Below are 21,790 nucleotides of genomic sequence, written 5' to 3' on the forward strand. Positions count from 1 at the left end.
GCAGAGCTCCAATGGCAGAACCAGAACCCCACCCACTTATTGTACCTGCCATCACATTAAATCCCATGATAATTGAGTTGAACAGACGTGGAAATCAGGGCAGAATCTGACCTGCCAGATCTCTATTATTAGGGATGCTAAAAAACTCACCTTGGCTTTCAGACCCTGGCTGCAACCTGCATTTCTGCCCATTAAAGAAACAAAGTCTTTCTGTCCAAATTTTGTGTTGGAATAGATAGGGGACAAAAACAATAGTCCCTAAATTCTAATTTTGTGACACCAAATACAACTAAACACACAGGAAATAGGGGAAGAGGGCAGAAATATCAGCTAAGCCTGGGCATACAGTGTGAACTAACACTGTTAAGAAGAAGATTTTCAGCAGGAGCCATTATTCAAAGATGTCATTAGCACACAAAAAAAGCATGAGTGGGTATCTCACACATCCTGGTTTTACTCACAATTAATGATGTTTTCTTATCTGGACAGAAAATGTTTAAATCACATTTCCCCTGCTAGGAGGGGGAAAAAAAAGAAGTGTTACCCTTCTCAGAAATAGCAATTTGAACAATTCAGAATTGCTGCTTTGCCAACAGATGGATGTGACTTTCAAATTGCCTGTTTGGCTGGACACTTGTGAATCAATTTGTGCTAAGCAGGCAGGGAGGAGCTGAGGCACGGTTCCCATTTATAGGGAAGATATTTTCAACATTTTCTACACAGCAAAAGGCAAAATATATCCCCAGTGCTGAAAACTGGGGTGAATTTTGTCCCCACCCTCAGGATGTCTCACCCATGGCACCTTCCTAGCTGTGCCCCAAAGCCATCCCAGCAAATCCCATCACTCAGGAATCCCTCACAGAGCCCCAGCTGAGGGGAATAATTCCAGCCAGCCCACAGGAGTCTGCTATAATTGCCATCAGTGTCAGTCCCAGCTACATCAGCTATTTGCATAATTGAAGCTACAGCAGGGACTGAAGTCCCAAGGGAGGAGTGATCTGTGTCTCCCATGCAGACACTGAAAATTCCACCACCCTATCCTGATTCCCTGCATCTCCCACGGGATCCAGAGCTATCCAGTCAAACAGCAATAAAGTGGATGGCAAACAGCTGCAGACCACAGAATCTGAAAAACATCAGAGAAAGGGAAATTTGCAGATGTTGAATCCAACTCAATGTTGTTGAGATTCCCCGAGTTCAGTCTTCTGACAATAAGGAAAATCAAAACCATTAACTGCAGAGGAAAGGTCTTCAGCTCAGAAGTCTTTAATCTGGTTGAATGGCTGATTTTTATCTGAGAAACTCCCAGATAAAATATTTCTCCATGATTAATAAGCAATTACCATGAATTGTTACCAATAAGAATGTCTTATGATGCAGAGCATAGATGTATTAAACTCACAGACAATGGACTGAACCATGAAGTCTTTTATAATGACTTTACATTAATTATTGCTCCAAGTTCCCTTCAAAGAAATTGGCCATTCCTAAAATTTTGTTTCTATTTCTTCCTTTAGATGTCTTAATTGGAGAAAATAGGCAGAACAGAAACCATCCAAAAGACTAAAAATCAAATTCAGATAAATTTATCCACTGGTTATTTTGTCCTAAAACTCTTGTGAAATTACAATGTCAGGGACATGGGGATTGGAATAAAGCTGATAAATTATCTACCATGCTGTCCAATTCCTTAATTGTCAAGAAACAGTTGTATTGAAATATATTTCCCTTACCTGTTGGTTTGGGGTCTTTAATAATGTTTCTTCTCATACTGCACTTTCCATTAAATAAACATCTTCTTGCAGATCTTCAAGAATTGTGGGGTTTTTTAGTGCTTTTTTTTTTAGTGCTTTTTTTAGAGGAACAAAGAGTTGTGGTTGACATTTCACCTCCTGCAGCCCAGAAACTTTATTCTACTGGAAAAGTGCTTACTCTTATTTTTTTTTTTTTTTCACTTTTAAACAACAGCTATTTAAATTATTAATGGTATTTTTCTCTGTTATTTAAATTTAACCATTTTTTTATTCTCCAGCTCTTGAACACAGCTACTTTAATGCTTGAGACTGGTGGAATTCTAAATGTATGGAGTCACTCAGTAAAAATCTCCCCTTTTAGTTCCCCAAAGCTTCAATAATTCCAGAGCTGAATAAGAAATCATCATTTTAAAAGACACCCTGAGTGGTTTATCCCAGACATAGTCATGACTGCAGCCACAGTGATGAGGTAGGACCAGAAAATCAGTTCTTCTCTCATCTGTAAGGGAATTAAAAATGCTTTCCTTGAGCTGTGATACACATGAATTTTCTTATCTTCCCGAGTTTTAGTGGCCAGAATTTCCTCCTCTGTGTTTCCTTTCAATAATTTATGTACTCCTCAGCACATGGAAAATATCAGGGCCTGTGATCAAGTCAAATCATGTCACACTCCATAAAATATGGTTCAGAATTCTCTCCAGTTCCTGAAATATCTTTCATCTTTAATTTGCAATTTAAGATTGATATCCAGAAGAGAAGCTATTGAAAAGGAGCACCACTCAGAAAATATCAGCCCTCTGAAGACAGAGATTTATTAATGTTGCATAGAACTTTAAAAAAAACCTTCAAAATTAGATATGTAACACACAGAAATTTGGGCTTCTGAAAAGGGAGAAAAGTGAAAAAAGCAAGGCAGAGATAAGGAAGTTTTGATGTAGTGCAAACATCTGCAGTTTATTACCTTTAAAAAATACACAGACACTGTGTAAATGCAATTTTGGTATGAACATTTTAGAGGAGACTATGGCTGAAACCAGTTCTCATCATGTGTTAGCACAGTATTTGACAGAATTCTTTTAATTGCTGTTTAAATGTGGGCATGCAGTGGGTTCTGTCATCCACAAATACAAAAAATCAACTACAGAAAAACACTGTTGTTTATATTAATTTCTAAGTAATAAATTTAGAGCAAGAATAATGATGTGTTCTTTCTTCCCTTCACTCAAAACTTGCTGTGACCATTCCTACCTCAGCTGTAAAAATACAATTCCCTTCTTTTTCGAAGGCAGACACATAAAAAAAATAATCTATCAACATTTAAAATCTAAGAACAACTCAGACCACACTCACACAGTGAGTTTACTACTTTGTTTCTTTCCCAGGAAGAAATTAACTACTTGGCACCAGGCATCAGAGTTAAACCTTTTATTTATTTCTATTTTTATTTTATTTTTATTCATTTATTTTGAGGACACTCCCAAACAGTCTCAGTTCACTGCAGGCAGTTCCCTGTTCAATTAGTGCTCCACCAATAATTAATTAGAAATACTTAAAGCCAAGAAAAGATGGACTAAGTGAATTCATACAGGACCATCCTCTCTAAACCTCTCCATCCTGTCAGTCTGGGGTAGAAATCACACCAAATAGAGATTCTTCCATGAGAAGAAGAAGAAATTCTAAGAATATTCCATTTTCTCCTTTCTGCTTGCCAGAGGCACTGCTTTAGAAGACTTTTTAACCAATATTTCATTAGTTCCTTTAAACATGCACGTGAATGGCGAGCTGAGGAATTAAAAAAACAACTCAGATCATGAAAAAATATCATTTATTTTTATTCCAGATGACCTAGGCTGGGCTGTGGCATTCCCATGTTGCTCTGTGTTTTGCTCCAGGCTGGGGGGACAGTAAAGCACATCACACACCCTTTTTTGGGAGGCCTTAGCTGGGCAGGTATTCAAAAAAAGAAGGGTGAGGGGGGAAAAAATAGATGTGTAAACAATTAATGCATCTGTGGCAAAGTCTCAAAGAACTGGGGCTGGTTTGCTGATTTGCCTTCTGCTACTTAATTAGAACGCTGTGCTCAGTTCACACTGTGTCCCCAGAAAGAAAAACCTCCCAAGAAAATTGAAAGGAGAATAATAAATCCTGCTTTCTTTTTTTTCCCCTCTCTCTACACCCAATATATAAGTATGAAGGGAGAGAGAGAAGACAAAAATATAAAGTTGAAGGAGGAAAAGAGCAACAGCCATCAGGTTCATTTTTTATCTCTCTGAGAAATTAGCTTTGCAGGGCTGTGGAGCTGATGACAACCCACCAGTGAGAAATTCAGACAGTGATTTTTAGATATATCTCACAATTTTGGCTTTGTGCAGATCAGTTAACTGTACTTCCACATCTGGGGAAAAAAAAACCAGCAAAATGCAAACCAGTTTGTGTAAAAGTTTGAGTGGACATCCTTCAAAAATACCTTTTGTGATATATATTTTGTCATGTTAATAATTTTATAATTATAATGCATTTCAACACTAAAGATAAATCTTCTACCTACTGTGTTTTGCCTTTTTTTCTTTCTGCATTTGGCTCAAGTGGGAGCCAGCTGTAACAACAGAGTTTTTGTTCAGACAAGTCATAAATGCAATAACAAGAGGTTTGGGCTTCTCAGCATCAGCATCCTTTTCAAAATGGCCATGTGCTGTAAAAGATGGTGAAAAAAATGTTGCTGTATTAAGGCAGAATAGTTTATAAAAGCAGTGAGAGACCTAAAGTGATACACAGCTTGTGTTTATAAAAATTCATAAGCATTTTGAGTGCACTCCTAAAGGAATCGTGTAGATGCTGCAACAAATTATTATATAATATAATTAAACACAAAAAACCTGGAATAGCAAAATAGCATTAAGGGACAAATTTTCATTGCTGTAGCAGTGGCAGACTGCAAGCAAAGATCCCATTAGAGGTAATGGGAGCTGAAGTTATAATCCACTGCGCAGTGTCAAAAATAATATCCCTGTGGCTTTGGCTTAAACTGGCAGAGCTGAGGCAGCAACCTGATTTCTAAATCTCCCCATTGTGTGCAGACAGGAGCCCTCACAGTGCCACTCTTTCCCTTCTTCCCCTCAAACACTTTTTTTTAAAAAAAAATCACATTTGAGCACAAAGGAGGGAGGGAGGATCAGGCATGTTATGTACAATTGTGCATTTCCTTTGCTTTTCTTGATAGAATCAAGCTTTACTTCACTTTAGCATGGCTAAAACTTAGAGCAAAGTGCTACTACTGAGAGTTCTGAGGCTTCTCACCCTGCAAGCCTGGATAAATCACCTTTGGACTGGTGTAGGCAGGCTGTGAGCAAGGTGAAGGAAGCTGGCCCCAAGTCTAAAATCACCCTTCCCCTCTGGCAGACACGAAATGCAGCAGCTTCTGCAAACCCTGGGCATCATCACACCCCAGTGCTGTGGCTGCAAGCTGCATTTCTCACATTAAACCTGTCCTGTGGGGCCACTTTGGAGCTCTCAGGCTCCTGTTACCTGCTGCCATGGGTTCTGCTGTCACAGGTCCTGCTGTCACAGGTCCTGCTGTCACAGGTCCTGCTGCCACAGGTCCTGCTGCCATGGGTTCTGGTGTCACAGGTTCTGCTGTCACAGGTCCTGCTGTCACAGGTCCTGCTGTCACAGGTCCTGCTGCCACAGGTCCTGCTGCCATGGGTTCTGGTGTCACAGGTCCTGCTGTCACAGGTCCTGCTGTCACTGAAGCTGTCTCAGAGTTCTGTCAGCTTTAAACAGGCTGGATGCCCAAACACAAACTCTGCAGCCCAGCTCCATCTCAAACCCAGCCCTTGGGCTGTCTCCCATCCCTCAGTCAGCCCTGCCAGCTCCAAAATGCTGGAATAAAAGCAGTGGCCATGTGGAATGTGGACAAATGTTCAGAGGGTTTATAATCATTTCTAAGGGATTGGAGGGACATGTTTTGTGCAGCTGATGAAAAAGGGCCTGGTCCAGGCTGGGAGAGGAGCTGGGCTCTCACACCCACAGCTCAGCAGCAGGATGGACAAACCTGCAGGTGACACCAAACAGGGCAAAAAAACCCAAACAGGTTTGAAGGCAAGGCAAACATTCAGGGGAAACTCAACAAGCTGGAGGTAAAACCATCAAAAAGGCTCGTGGAGTCCCAAAAAGGCAGATGTAAAGCCCAGAATGTGGGCTGGAGCAATCCCTTCAGGCAAAAAATAACCCCAGGCTCCTGATGGAGGAGGACTGGCCCCTCTCTCAAACCCCCAGCCTGAATTTCTGTGTTGTTCTCCCTTCTTACAAGCTCACAGCAAAGCTACCTCACCCTCATGATGCATTATCTGCTCTTCTTCTCCATCCAAACGTGGCAGGGAATTAATCCATTTTCATGTCAAGGAAAACAGCCACACACAGACATCTGCTGTAGCTCTGATGGCACCAAGCACTCAGACAGACAGTGGCAGAAGCAGAAAACAAGAATTACTGGCTTCCAATCCTGCCTATTATCCATTCAGCCAGGAAGATTTTCCATGAAAACCTTGTCTTGCCTGGGACTGCTGTCGTGATGTGTTTTAACAGCACTGAGCTTTCTGGCCTAGCACTGATAATTCTTGGCATTGCTGTGATGCAGATTATGCTAATTATTAATAATGTGCTGGGATAGGAATAAATTATGTGTAATACACAAAATTATTCTGGTGCAGAGCAGTGAGCTCTAACACAACAGAAAAAATAACTTCTGGCAGAGTACCTGCAGTAAAGTAATAATTGTCACACAAGTGATAATCACTTGGACAAAGGGATTTTTAGGAAAGAACTGTTTTTTTGTGAATGTTTGTACAGGATTTAGCACTATCCATAATCCAGCCTGCTACATATGATTATGGTACAAATCAATTTTAGAAAAAAGAAAGTAAATAAGACATAAATACAAAATCTGGGATATATAAAACCTTTTCTCCAACACAGAGAGACAAAAAGGTGAGCAATATTCATACAGCAAGGGAAAAGGTTTGCTACACCTACACCTCTTCTTTTCTGACCATCTTGACTGAAAAAAATTAATAACTGAATAATCCAAAAGAAGATTTCTGAATCAATATTCAATAAAATTAATTAACTCTGTTTTCCATGCAGTGCATTTTTGGATTTGACATTCAGTTCGAGCTACTTTTATGCTCCCCTATAAAAACTAATTGGAAGCATCAATGTGAATGTGACTGGGACAATAAAAAAAGGTTTTGAAGGTATTGTCCTGGCCTCAGCCATTCTGTCATTTCTAAAATTTCATGGACCTTCTAGTCCATGTCCTGTCATTTCTAAAATTTCATGACCTTCAGATTCAAAAGCTCACCCAAAAAAACCCCCAAATCTCTGTGTGACCCAGGTTTATCTCCCATGGAGAACACCAGGAATGCACCAAACCTGCTAATTCTCTGTAGTCAAAGGGTCAGATACAAAGTCATGTTTTACCTGAACTTTATTCTCTCCTGGAAAAAAAACAAAACATTTCAGATGAACTGAAAAAAAGGAAGAAAAAACCCCAGAGTAACCTGTGTCCTAAGTCAAGAGGCAAAGTCTATAAATACCAGCCTGAAAGGATGAGAGGATTCTCTGATCTTTTTTAAAGATACCTGGGGTGACAATTCCACTTTCTGCATTTCTCCTGCCACCAGCTCTCTGTTAACTCTTTCATTGCTTTGGAAATGTCTATTAATACTTTCTATGTTTCATGGTACCAGCCAGGAGGATGAATTCCAAATTAAGAAATACAAAGAGGAGTTGGTGGCAGAAGCTGAACAAATCCAGTGTTTACAAAAATAACATCAAATGTTTATAGGGTTTATTTTTATTTTATTATCCTATTTATAGGATTATAACATATAAATTGCATATTAAAATATAAAAATCCTTTATTATAAATAACATATAATTATATATATAATATATAATAATGTAAATAATTAATATATTAATTATAACATATAATTATTATTCTGTAGCAATAATTACAATATAATAATAAATAATTGATATGTTCATTATAATATTATTATATTATAATTAATATATTAATTATTATAATATTCTATTATAATAATATTTAATTATATAACGTTCCTATAATAATTATAATTATACATACTTTTATATTTAATAATATTTAATAAACAATTTATAATAATCTATTCTATATTGTAATATATGTAATATATATTATATAATTATATAATATTCCTATAATAATTATAATTATACATATTTTGATATTTAATAATATTTAATAAATAATTTAAAATTATCTATTATATATTGTAATATATGTAATATATATTATATAATTCCATAATATTCCTATAATAATTATAATCATACATACTTTGATATTTAATAATATTTAATAAATAATTTAAAATTATCTATTATATATTGTAATATATGTAATATATATTATATAATTATATATTAAGTATTCTAATTTAATATTCTATTATATATATTCTATATATAATAATATATATTATAATGATATATAATAATTTAATAATGATAATTTATAATGATATATAATTATATATTCTCTATAATTATCTATTTCTAGGATAATTGTAAAATAATTATAATATTAATAAAATCTTATATTGCTATATAGTTAATTATATATATAATTATATATATAATTAACTATAATAATATAATAATTATATATTATTATAGGCTTTATATATTATAAAGCCTATAATAATATAGGCTTTATAATAATATAAAGCCTATATTAGTATCCTATTTATAGGATAAATGTTATTTATCAACCCTTAAAAGGTTCAAATCCTGCTCCAGTAAAGCAAATGGCAGAACAAGGCATTTCATCCCCATTTTTGGGATCACCAGATTGAGAAATCCAGCAAGAAAATCTAGGTGATAAAAGAGTATAAACCTCAGCATCCTTGGGTTTTCTGGGTGGAGCAATAATCTCTGATGTGTCTGTGATCAAATGACAGCAAGGGCCACTCACATTTCATTGAGACAACTGGAAAGAAAATGAATTTTAGCTCTTTTAATGTTTTTAAGCATTTCTGCAGCATCATTCGCCACAGTATCAGTGATTCTAAAATTGAAAGTCCTCACTTCAGACAACCATTATTCCCCTGGGTCATTTATACACAGAGCAACGTTTGTCATACACTTTTAGGGTATGCAAAAATATTCAAATGAAGCTGTTAATATTCATGAGCACCGTACCCACCCAGGAAAACCATTCATCTTTCAGGATGTTAACATGAGGATCACTTCCCTAGCAATGGATTGGAACTGCTGAAGTCATGGAAACCTGTTCAGGACTGGCTTAAGTGACTCATTTTGTCACCAAACAAAATTGCTGTTTCATGTTTTAATTCAGCAGAGACCTGCTGACAAATTATTCATTTATTATCTCCATTGAACAGAAAGAATCCACAGCAATTTTACAAAAATTGTACATCTAGAGCTACCATAGAGCTGTCATAAATATTGCAAAGGTTCCTTCTTTACTCAATTTATGATTAAAAAAATATCCTTTCCTTTTTTTTTTTCTTGGTTTTTTTTTGTAATTTACTTACTTTTAGATAAATCTAGAGTGGATGATGGCAACTCTGTTCCCTGGAATTGTTAATAACACATAATATTAAGTGCCTTGAAATGTTTACAGATTGGAGAGGAAACAAAACAAGATCTTTAAAGAAGAGTTAAAAGTTGATTTGTTTCTTACAGGTTACACATTCTTGAACGTGGTATTGTCATTATCAATAATAAATACTGAGATAGCAAATAATAAATAGTTATCAATAATAATTACTGGGATATCAAATAATAGCTATCAATAATAATTACTGGGATATCAAATAATAGCTATCAATAATAAATACTGAGATGTCAAATAATAAATAGTTATCAGGAATAAATAATGAGATATCAAATAATAAATAGTTATCAAGAATAAATAATGAGATATCAAATAATAAATAGTTATCAGGAATAAATACTGAGATATTACATAATAAATAGTTATCAAGAATAAATACTGAGACATCAAAGTTGAGGTCTGCACAAACACAGAGACAAGAACTGCCAATGTGAACAGGCAAATTAGCACATGGAAAAGGAAATGTGTAGAGTGATTTCACCCCCATATCACCATTATCATCATTATTATTATTAATTATTATTATTATTATTATTATTATTATTATTGACTGTACCTTCCTTGATCTGGTGGAATACAGTTCCATTTGTGTTTAGGCTACTGAAAATAAACCTGTAACACAGCCCAGTGTCCAACCTTCCATAAAATTAAAATAAATAAACTAAAGTTTATTATTTAGTTCTTTTTAAGGCATCAGGAAGCAGAGGAAAAGACACAAATATCAGCAAACCTCGCTGCTCCTGGCATCACTAAAGCAAAGGGAGACAAGCAGCCAGACAATAAATATTAAATTAAACAGTAGAGATTCATTCTCTACATATAAAAATAAAAATGTTTGTTTATTATTGATCTTTTGGGACCTGCAGTTGTTATGAAGTGCTGGAGATTGCAAACTCCCTGTGTTTTGGAAATCAGGCATTGAGCATTCTGATAGCAGAAGGCAGGGGAAATAATTCTTCCCTTTAAAAATAATAATTGTTTCATAGCTCTCCTTTCATCAAAGCTTCATTTAAAGTTTTCAATCTCTCTTGTATGGAAAATAAAAGAGTTCTGATCTGCAGGAAACACTCTCAGTGGGAGGTAATAAAGAATTAATTAAATTAATACACAAACTTGGGGAAACATCTTATAATACAGGAGTGTAATCTAGGAATAATTCAAGGAAACACTGATTTAAAAAAAAATTAAATAAATAAAACAGGGAGAAATCCTTCTCAAAAACAGAGGAAAAACTGAACATTAGAACAAGCAATTCCCCCACTCGAGGTGCAGCTACACAAAATTGTGATGGGGCACTGGATCTCCCAGCTGGGAACCAGTTTGGCTGCTGGGCTGTGCCAGAGCTGCTCGCTCCAAAACTCCCCAGGACACTGCTGTGGTACATCAGGCATGGAAAACTGGAACAGAAATTGAGGAGAGTGCGGAATTCCAGGTGTGCTAGAGCTGCACAATCCTCACTGCACTGAGCCCACACTGTTGTTGTACATCAGGCATGGAAAAGTGGAACAGAAATTGAGGAGAGTGCGGAATTCCAGGAGTGCCAGAGCTGCACAATCCTCACTGCACAGAGCCTGAGCTGCTCTTGTGCATCAGGCATGGAAAACTGGAACAGAAATTGAGAGTGCACAATTCCAGGAGTGCCAGAGCTGCACAATCCTCACTGCACTGAGCCCACACTGTTGTTGTACATCAGGCATGGAAAAGTGGAGCAGAAATTGAGGGTGCACGACTCCAGGAGTGCCAGAGCTGCTCACAGTCCTCACTGCACTGAGCCCACACTGCTGTGGTACATCAGGCATGGAAAAGTGGAACAGAAATTGAGGAGGGTGCACAATTCCAGCAGTGCCAGAGCTGCTCACAGTCCTCACTGCGCAGAGCCTGAGCTGTGGAGAGAGCTGGGAATGGAAAATGGGAATGGCTCCCATCACTGCAACCCTCCTGAAAATTAACTGGGAAACAAAGATGTGCATCCTCCTTTAACACAAGGAGATCCTCTCAGGGCCCCTCAGCTCCCAGGGAGTGTGGGAATGCAGGTCAGGGCAGGCTGGGGTTCATCCCCAGAGATGTACAAGAGAGACTTCTCCAGGGTCAGGCTGTTCAGGTATAAGTAATTTCTTATTTGGGTAGAGGAAAACACCCATTTCTGCTGCCAGACATGGTTTACACGTGGGCAGGGAGGGAGAGAGAGACTGGAGAGTAGGAGAAGGGAGTAAGAGCTAAGAGAGATGCACAAGTTAAGAGAGGAGAGCTTAAGAGAGTAAGAGAGTTAAGAGAGAAGTTAAGAGGGGAGATTTTAGAAGTAAGAGAGAAAGGGGAGAAGAGGATGAGGGTTAAGATTTAAGGATTAAGAGAAGGGAATAGGAATTAAGAGAGCAAGAGAGCCAAGTTCTTGTTACAACACATTATATCCTTTTCTATAGTGAATATTCTAATTCCCAGTAACCAACCACTACATGGCACACCTTCTAAAGGATTTACATACAGCCTGTAAGAACTACTGCATCACCATACAGTGTTACATTTTAAACTCTAAAAGCCTTTCAAATTCTTCTCTTGCTGCTTGACCTTTGGATTCTCTATCAGCAGAAGGACATTGTTCAATCAACAGGGATTCAGCTGGTTAGGTTATTGTTCTTTGGTTATACAGTAACTAGGACTCAGCATCCTATAACTCAAAGCTAGCTCTCATTTCTATTTCGATTCTAGGCTTCATATTTTCAGAATCTTTTGCCAAACAATCATATTCATAAGGTTTCCCTGTTTCATTCTCCCCAGCACATCCCCATTTCAGCCCCCAGTGGCGCAGACAGAGCCACTCTTAGACCCTGTGGCCCCCAGAGGTCACAAGGGAGGTCACAAAATTCAGGAGAGCTCACAAAAGGCATCTGTGCCCCACAAGGCAGTGGATAAAACATCCTCAGGATGTCAGCTCTGCTCAGGAAGAAGGGGGCAATGCTGGCAGGAAAGGAGGATGACAATGGCTGTATTCTCTATTTTCACACACGTTATTCCCATCCAGCTGGGATAACAGCACAAGGCTGTGTGTGTGCAAAGGCTGCAGTGGAGCGAAGTACCCAGCACAGGGCAGGAATTTGGTCTCTTTCCTGCTCCTCATCTTTTCCTGCAGCTTTACAGGTCGTGGTTTTCAGATGGGAACTGGTAGCTGATGCCATCCCACCCTTTGCTTTTGATTCTTGTCAATTCCTTCTGGGTTAAACCCTGATTTAGTGACTTGGCACATTGTGGAATGACAACAGATTCCAGCTCCAGCCAGGCAAGGAGCCAAGGGAGCTGCACTGTGAGAGGGATGGGCCTTGGCTCTGCTCCTGAAAATTCAACACAGAGTTTGAACAATTGATTTTCAAATGAAACATGCTTATCTCACACCAAAACAGAGCAGCATTGGGTTTCCTCCGTTCTCGGTGCTGCTGGGTTCAGTTGCCTCATTTGATCCTAATTGCAGTAAAAAACCAAAATAAATATTTTTTTTTAAAAGAAGACAATCGACTTCTGAATTTAAAAATACTCAGGGAAAAAACAAAAGGGGGTAACTGCTTAAAGTGCATCTATCAACAACCTGGGAATCAGCACAGGCACTACGAAGTAACTGCAGTGTGTATGAAGCAATAAAGGACACAGAAATTCACACTGATTACACCTGCAGCTTCAAAGTGTCGAATTCCCAGGCAAAACAGAAGGAAAGTTTGCCATGACAAAGGGGAACTGCAGCAGAACTGCCCCAAGAATCCTCCAACAGCCCAACCACAGCACAGGAAAGAAAAAAAACCAGAGCCTTGCACATCTCTAGATGTTCAGGAGCATCTTAGAATAAAGCTCAGCAACCTGCCCCAAAATCCAAATTTAAATTCCCAAATTCCAAGGCTATATATATATATATATATTCCCATAATGCTGCTGTTTTAAAAAGCAAGATGATCTCCTTATCATCCTGGCCAGGTCTCTCTCATCCAGCCCCTGCCTGAAGGAACAGACTCTTTGCCATCCTCATATCTTCAAACCTTCCCAGAGCTTTGCTCTGATGTTTCCAAACACATCCCTGACTTTCTGGCAACTCCCAGAAAGAAAAACACCACATTAACTTTGCAGATTTATATTTTAATTTATTTTTTTTTCCTGGAAAGACTTCATTCCAAGTGCTGTGTTCTTTCCTACGAGGAGCAGCAACCTTAAAACATATTTCCCTGCAGTGCATCTCACTGCAAGCCCAGAAATAACCAGTGTGGTTCCTTTGATCTTCATAACAGCTGTAAATTCCAAATTCTGCATTCACTGGACAGGCAGACACCGTGTGCAATTGTGGGCATCTCAATCTTCCCTGCAATTACCCAACCAAATTTCATAGTCACTTTAAAATGAAAAAGCTTTAGAACAAGGAGCTTTGGGTACTTTAGCCTAAAATGACAAAGAAAATTAGCTGAATAATTACAAGTCAGGATAATATATTAAAATTATTATATTAAATTAATATATTAATAAATAATAATAATAGCTTAACTAATATCATTAATTCTTATAATTAATACATTAATAATACATTCAATTTATTTCATTAAATATATTAATTTTTGTACATTTTGCAGGCATAATTTTTAACATTATTCAGGCAAAAGTTACTGGAATATAGTATGGCATGAAGGTCATAAACACTGTAAAAATAATATAAAAATAATATATGAGCATAGAACAGAATTATGAAGGTCAAAGGAATAATATTTACTTAGATACATCTTAGTGTGAACAAAACCTTGAACAATGGCACCCTTAGTTTAGCATTTCTAGTGTCTTGCTTTGTATCACAGTTCTGGTATCATTTAGGAATTCTAGTATCAAATAATTCAGAATTAAATTTGAGTTGCTACATAAAAAAATTTGACAAAACATTACAGAAAATTATCTTTCTAAGGACACGGTATAAATAATGCTACAAGGCTTTCTAAATCAGGCTTATTTTAACTTGATATTTTTGTGCAGCACTGAAATCAAAAAGGAGATTTGGGTCTTACAATAATATAAATGAAAGCATCTATATCCAGATGTATATCTATTTTAACTTCATAAATGAAATATAAAACATAAAATCTCAGATGATAAAATCATACTGACTTCTAATATCAATCAGCATAAATAACTTAAACCATCTAAGTAGCTTTTAAAGCTGATTTTATCTGATGTTTCACATTAAATGTGGGGGTTTATGCTATTTTCCAGCAGGGCCTTTCCCCACTACAAAAAGGTAATTTTAGTAAAGGATATCTTTTTAAGTGCAATTACATAAAAATCAAGAGATTTTCACTAAGTTTACAAAAAGTTTAGAAAGTCTGAACTAAATTTTTTGCTGCCAATCCAAATATTCCCACTCACTTCAGATGCAATATAATATTTAGATTATCTAAATCGCTTCCAAAATTCAATTTACTAACAGACAAAGCAGCAAAGCAATATTGCATGGTTGTCATCACCAGAAATGGGACAGAAAGTTGTTTCTTATCACAGAAAATGCTCACAGAATGATAATTTGGATGGGATGAGGCCACCTCCTCCTCCTGCCTGCTCAGACCACGAGTGACCTGTGCACATCAAACCTTTCAACACTGAAGGCATCACCAGATGAAAGAAGATTTATGTGTGGTACCTCCTAGAGAAAAGCAGAAATAATTTTAATTTTGCCAATTAAATGCAACCAGCAGAGATTCTGAGCAATATTTTCCCCATCTCTGCAAACTGCAGCCATAAATTAATTGGCCATCCATTTTTTAAAGCCCTGTGTCATAAAATCAGCAGCAATGGACATGTGCTGATCCATATTACTGCTACTCAGAGAGGGTGAAATGATGTGAGATCCAGGCAAGGTTGACAAAACAGGAATGACTGCAGTGTCCTTATTCTCTTGTCCCAGTTCCAGAAGTGGATTGCTACTTAAAGCCAAATTACTTGGATTCCCACAGAATGGGGTGAAAGAGTTTCCCCCTTTCCCAGCAAATTCAGTAAACCACTGTTAATGTCACGATCAGCAATTTAACCCAATTATTTACCAGCAATTCTCCATCCTTTCCTATCACCAAAACCCACAGCAGTCATTTTATGCAGTGTTCACTTTATAAAACCACTCACACAAGTGGAATAAGGTCTGAGCAGCTGTGCAGAAACACAGCTTCCAACAAATCCATTTGTGTTTGGAGAGAGATGCTCCACTATTTCCTGGGGTGTGCAGAGAAACAGGATGCAGCAGCTTAAAGGTTAGATTTTGCAAGGGAAACCCCACAATTGACATTTTTAAATCCAGCTGGGAAAATGGACACCCATTCTGCCTTCATCTTAAAGCTAATTTGGTTAAAAATCCAGGATTCTTCTTCCTTTTGCATCTCTGGGATTCTACACTCAAAAAAAATATCTCTGCTTACAGGCTTGGAAATAAGACTTTCTTCCCTCTTTGTTGCAAATTTATCAAGGGCCTCTTTGTTCTTATACTGTGTGGTTCATTAAAAAAAGGAGAACTTTCATTTTCTCTGTAATGGAAGTTGTGCCTTCAGAAACTACAAATATCCCTGAAACAACCCTATGTGGAATCTGTTGATGTCAGACACGTATTTCCCTCAGAAACCCTATCACAATGAAAGAGAAATAGCTTTTCATAAAGGAAACTAAAAGAACTTGGAAAGTAATACGAAACACAATAAAAGAATTTATTTCTAGCAGAGCTTTTCTGAAGTATCTATCCTTTTGGAGACGTGTCACAGTTTGCTAAAGGGTTTGTATTAAAAATAAAAATAAAATAAATTAAAAAAAAACTCACTTTAAAAACACAGCAGGTTTCTTTAGGGATTCTATCAGGCTTCATTTCTAACTGATTCTCCAGAAGTGTGTATCCAAAAAGATAAAATTCTGCTACACCAAACACTGATGCCAGGTGAGATCCTCCACTCCAGCCCCACACCTGAAGAGGATTCTCTGGGGAGAATTCCTTGGCTCCACCTCCAGAAAAATCAATCTCTGCCCTCCCCACACCCCACCTGGACCACTGCTGAGGGAGCTGGGTGTGAAGTGTGTCTGGATTTCAGTAAGATGAATTTTTAGGAGCCTGTTTTCAATTGGCTTGGTAAAACTGGCCCCTTTCCACTGCCCTGTTCTCCCCATTCAATAATCCCTCCTATTTCCAAAGTTCCTTATCCTTCCTGAACCTTTATCTCAGCAGCAGGCTGAAGCACCAGGCTCTGCTAACAAGGAGAAAGTCCCTGGTGAATCCTTGTCTGGTTTAATCTTTATTTTCAGACCACTTCCTCTGCAAGATACAATAATTAATTGCTTTCCACATTTACTTGCCAAACTCTATTCCGTAACGAGCGAACCTCCACTGTGACTTCTCTCCCTTCCTCCAGCCTCTCCCTTCCTCTCTGACATCCTTTCCAGCCTGGCAGAATTTCTGCCACCCCTCAGGGCAGCTGGAATTTGAAACTCATTTCATCTCTGACCTGTCCCTCTAGTATAAAAGATAATTCTATCCTTGCCTTCATCTTCTCAGCACCTCAGCAGCCACCCCCAAAAAGCCTTTCTGTACTGAACACCAGCCTCAGTGAAATCCCACTTTGCTCAAACTTCTCCTCTAATTCCACTTTCTTTGTTCAAAAATTTATTTCAGTATTAGAAAAGGTCATAAATAGAAAAGGTTATAATAGCCATTTGCCACCACTACTTAGATTACTTTATTATTCCAGCTCAGAATATGAATTGGGGAAAATTATCTGAAATGGCACTTGAGTAATTTCATTATTATACCAGAGATGTTTTCTCTCAGCTTTAGGTAAGAGATTTTTCTTTCAGCTAGATTATTCAAGCTTTGTCTGAGCCCTCATTTTTTCTGTCATAATATTCAGCAGACAAATCAAACGAGGAATTTCCCAAATTGTCCTTCCTGGGGCACACAATTCCATTATTTTTGTTGCAGTTGTGGGTGGCTATTGTGCATTTCACCCTTGTGTTCCTTACCTGGGTACATTCCTGCACAGAGCAGGACTGCAGCTCCTTGGGAGGGCTGCAGTGAAGCACACCCCTGCTGTCCATGAGCAGTAAATCAGATTTCAATCCAGTGCTGTGCAATAATCAAGAGAGACATCTGCTGGCAACAGCACCAGAGAGGCAGCAAAAGCAAACACACATTTACCTGTGGGGATAACCACCCAGCCTTGAAAATGAGCCATTCAGGGTTAATTAGGAATACCCAATCTGCTGAACCCACACGTGAAACCCTCTCCCAGGGGCATCCTGTCTCACTTGTGGTGTATCTCCTCTGGTTTTCTTGGATGTGGTTTGCTGCTTTACTCCACAAGTGTGGTCAGTGGGATGGATGCAGCTTAATACAAAGGTGTTTTTTTTACTAAAAGGATCACACATCTGGGTCAGAGCTGGAATATGTGCAAAGTATTTGATAAATAAGAGTCCTACAATTTTAACAAATGAATGAGAGGATCCATCCATTAACCAGTTAGCACACAGCAACTCAAATTGTGAACTTTGATTATAACTAACAGCTTTGGTGATAATTAACACCATCCACAGCAATGGCACTGGCAGCAGAGATGAGAACATTGGAACAGCTCCAGGGGGATGAGAATCCAGCCAACCTTCCAGTGCTGGAGCAATTTCCCTAAAATCAGGAGACAAAGGTTATTTTTAGCCAATTTTCATGTGAGCTGAAGAGGAAAAAGCCTTCTTAGCCAGTGCTTTAAAGTGACACTTAGCCACAGCCTGCTTTGGTTTGGCTTTTGGATTAATATTTGTGTTTTGAACTTTATGGAGAGCCAAGGAGGAAAATGTGCCGCAGGTGTCCAGCAAGACATTTCAAACCAACAATGAGGCACAAAATAACCCACTGCCAGGGCAGGGCTGCTGATTCAGCTGCCTCACATCTGGTTCTACCCACTTCTTAAACTGCCTAGCCTTCTCTTCCTGATTATCCAGCATTGTTCTGATATATCCAAGCATAATCCAGATTATTCAGCCCTGCTCAGGGAGGAGCCCATTGCTCCTGCAAGGTGGGAGATGGCAGATCTTAGGAAAATTCTTGTGACCAGACTTTCCATTTTCTTTTTGGAATATACCAGATTCAAGCCCACAGCACCTGATTTTTAGAAAGCAGCACTCTGGAGGGGTAGGACACCTATTCACAAGGCGTTCCTTGTGTCCTCCCTGCTCTTATTTCTCCCTCTAGGTCATTCTCACCATCACCTCCTCTAACATCTTTGTGAGTGTGGGGCAATATTCACTGGATTTTCCCTCCCTCTACTCCTAAATGTGCCTAAATGAGACAACCTCTTCACACTTTTGCTATAATTTACTACTGAAAGTAAGAAAACAGCAGAGGTGGCTCAGGATTAGTTGAAAGCTCATCTTTCATTGGATGCAGCCACTGAATTGCTGCCTAAATGAGTCAATTGCAGGGATAGGAAAACAATTTTACAAGAGGCAGCAGAAAAACTTTAACACACCTGCTTAAACAGTAAAAAACCCTAGAAATACTAATGCTTCAGGGAAAATATACTTTGAGCAAAGTTAAGCTAATAAGGGAGGAAATTAAACAATCAATCAACCTGTTGCAATTCCTGTTTATGAACCACACATCTTGTTTGGACACTTGAATAAAGCAGCCTTAATAGCTTCAAATGCTCCTTTTCTCATCATTTCTCTTCATCAATGCAGGGCAGTGAGAGTGAACAAAGCTCTGGAATACTGGAATGGCATTTCTGCTCTGAATCAGCCACGCTGTGTGATGAAAATGACTCTTAATGAAACCCCTTGTACCATTAGAGCACAATTTCAGCTGCAATCATTGTGCTTTTATGTTTGGCACGAGGCAGTCCCCATTATTGTTAGTTGATGTAGCAAAGATTGCACTTGCTGGTGGGATTTCACATTCCTTGAGACTCACCAGTGAGTCAGAGACCACTCTCACTCCTCTGATCCTGTAATTAGAAACCATCTACATCTCCAAACTGCAGCACTTCTAATCCTGAGGATAACCAGGATAAACTCTTACAGAAACTCCTGCAAAGTGTGGGGAAAAAAACTCACTTTATGTGAAAAAATAACATTACACAGTGCTGACCCTTAAAGATGTGGTAAGATTTTAGCACAATGCTTAGTCCCAAATTACTAAAGAACAAATCTTACAGACCCAAGGAAAGGCTTTTTTGTTGATAAACAATTAACATTTGAATTCATTTATGAGCATGTGTAAATTCACAGTGAAATCCATATTTTAGATGCATAAAGCCTCCCAAGTAAATGTGGAGACCTACAGATCACACCATCATCTGGAAATGCACAAATCTATGATAGGGTCAATTCCCAACCCACAAAGAAAAATGTTGGGCTGACATGTAGATTCTCTCCCAAAACCTCTCAGTTCAAAAGAGGAAAACACAAAAAATGCCATCCATTTCAACACTGCTAAGTAAACTTTATTATTGTCAGTGCTAGCAGTGCTTATTGAGCCAAGATTAAATGGGAATTTCAGAAGGAGCATGCCATAATAATAGTCAGGAGCAAGATGTGAGTTTGCCTTCAGGACTATCCAGGAGTTCTATTATTTCAAAGCTGGCATGGATTGGGATCTCTTTCATTTTTTATGTGGTGAATTGTGCCTTTTTTTGAGCAACCTCACCTGCTGTGCTGACTCATTTCTGTAGTGCTGAACGCAGATCTCTTGTCTAAAGCTCGCTGGAATTCAGCTTCCTCATTTCACAGGAGGTCTCATTACTTCCTCTAAATTGCCAAGTACACAACTAAAACAATGTAGTCTCCCAAAATGAGACAGAAAATGAAAAATTACATTTCAGAAACGAGGTCATCCTGCAGATATATTTGGAGAGAACCATCAGGGTTTGATTCATGTTTAAAGGAAAAGCACCCATCATTAACTCAGAGGCAAACACAGCTAATCCAAGTATTTACCTGCTCACTTAGTACACAGACATTACTCTGCTCTATCAAAATAATCTCATTTCTTCTCCATCACCCTAGGCATATTCATGCAGAAAATAAAATGCATAAACCCAAGGAACTTCAAGAGAAATTTTTAGAGGGCTTTTGTGCACCCTGCTCCCCTTTGTCTGGTGAAAATGCAACATCTAAACCACTCCTGAGGGCACCAGGTTCCCATTCCCAATGAACAGGACAGAATGGCAAAGAGGAGAAAAACCTCAAAGCAAAAAGTTTCCCCAGTTACCAGACTCAAATGCCTTTCAGCAACTCCTGTCTTCCAGAAAACTTCTTGTTTCTTCCCTCCTGCTGTGTTGCTGAAGCAAGGCAGGCATTCTGAACTCAGAAATCATCAGAGAGAGGCAGAGTCACGGCTCCTCTGCCAAAATCTCCAAATTTTGTGACTCAACACAACCATAAGCACTGTAAGACTGAAACAACACTACTGAAAAATGGTTTGATTTCTACCTTCTAGCCAAAACAGCTCATCTCCTTCAGATCCTGAACACAGCACGGGCTTACCTGAGGAGAAAATTAAAAATTCATTTCTTACACAGCTAGTGGGTTTTTTTGCATTTCTGTTAATCAGTCCAAATTTCTATTTCAGGCACAAAGTCTCTGGTTACTTTTGTATTTCAACTGAAAATTCATCTCTTAAAAAAACCTTTTTAATTAGCACTCCTTTCAAGTGGTATAATTGTTAATTAGTTGCTCTCTGTTAAATTTGCTGGCAAAGTGCTCTGGGAGTTTATAAATAGCCCACTTGGCGTTTGGTTTGTGTTTCTGGGGTGTGACACACGTGGCAGGGCAGACACACCTCAGGGAAGGGAGTGGCATCCTTCTGAAATCCATCCCACTGAGAAACAGGTTAGAAACTCAAACCAGGACAAACTCGGGAAAAGCAATTGCCTGTTACTGATAAAAAACGAAATTTATCTTTGCAATTAATAATAAATCATCCATTTATTAATTTTAAATAAATAATAATATAAGTATTCATGAAATATAATAATAATATTAGAAGAAGAAGATGAATAAGACGAAGGAGAAGGAGGAGGGGGAGAAGAAGGAGAAGGAGGAGAAGAAGGAGAAAAAGGAGGAGGAGAAGAAGGAGAAGAAGGAGAAGGAAAAGAAGGAGAAGAAGAAGGAGAAGGAAAAGAAGGAGAAGAAGAAGGAGAAGGAGAAGAAGAAGGAGAAGGAGGAGAAGGAAAAGAAGAAGGAGGAGAAGGAAAAGAAGAAGAAGGAGAAGGAAAAGAAGAAGAAGGAGAAGGAAAAGAAGAAGAAGGAGAAGGAAAAGAAGAAGAAGGAGAAGGAAAAGAAGGAGGAGAAGGAGAAGAAGGAGAAGGAGAAGGAA

General features: G+C 38.2%; 1 long non-coding RNA gene across 1 annotated transcript; it reads right to left on the reverse strand.

The window, feature by feature from the left end:
- Positions 1-20,124: 20,124 nt before the first annotated feature.
- Positions 20,125-20,979, reverse strand: LOC117244510. Its single transcript, XR_004497719.1, has 3 exons — positions 20,959-20,979; positions 20,684-20,772; positions 20,125-20,255 (listed from the first exon to the last, which is right to left on the reverse strand). It is a non-coding gene; the product is annotated as an uncharacterized LOC117244510 (long non-coding RNA).
- Positions 20,980-21,790: the final 811 nt, after the last annotated feature.

The sequence above is a fragment of the Parus major genome, chromosome 5 (genome assembly GCF_001522545.3).
Source record: "Parus major isolate Abel chromosome 5, Parus_major1.1, whole genome shotgun sequence".
Lineage (NCBI taxonomy): Eukaryota > Metazoa > Chordata > Aves > Passeriformes > Paridae > Parus > Parus major.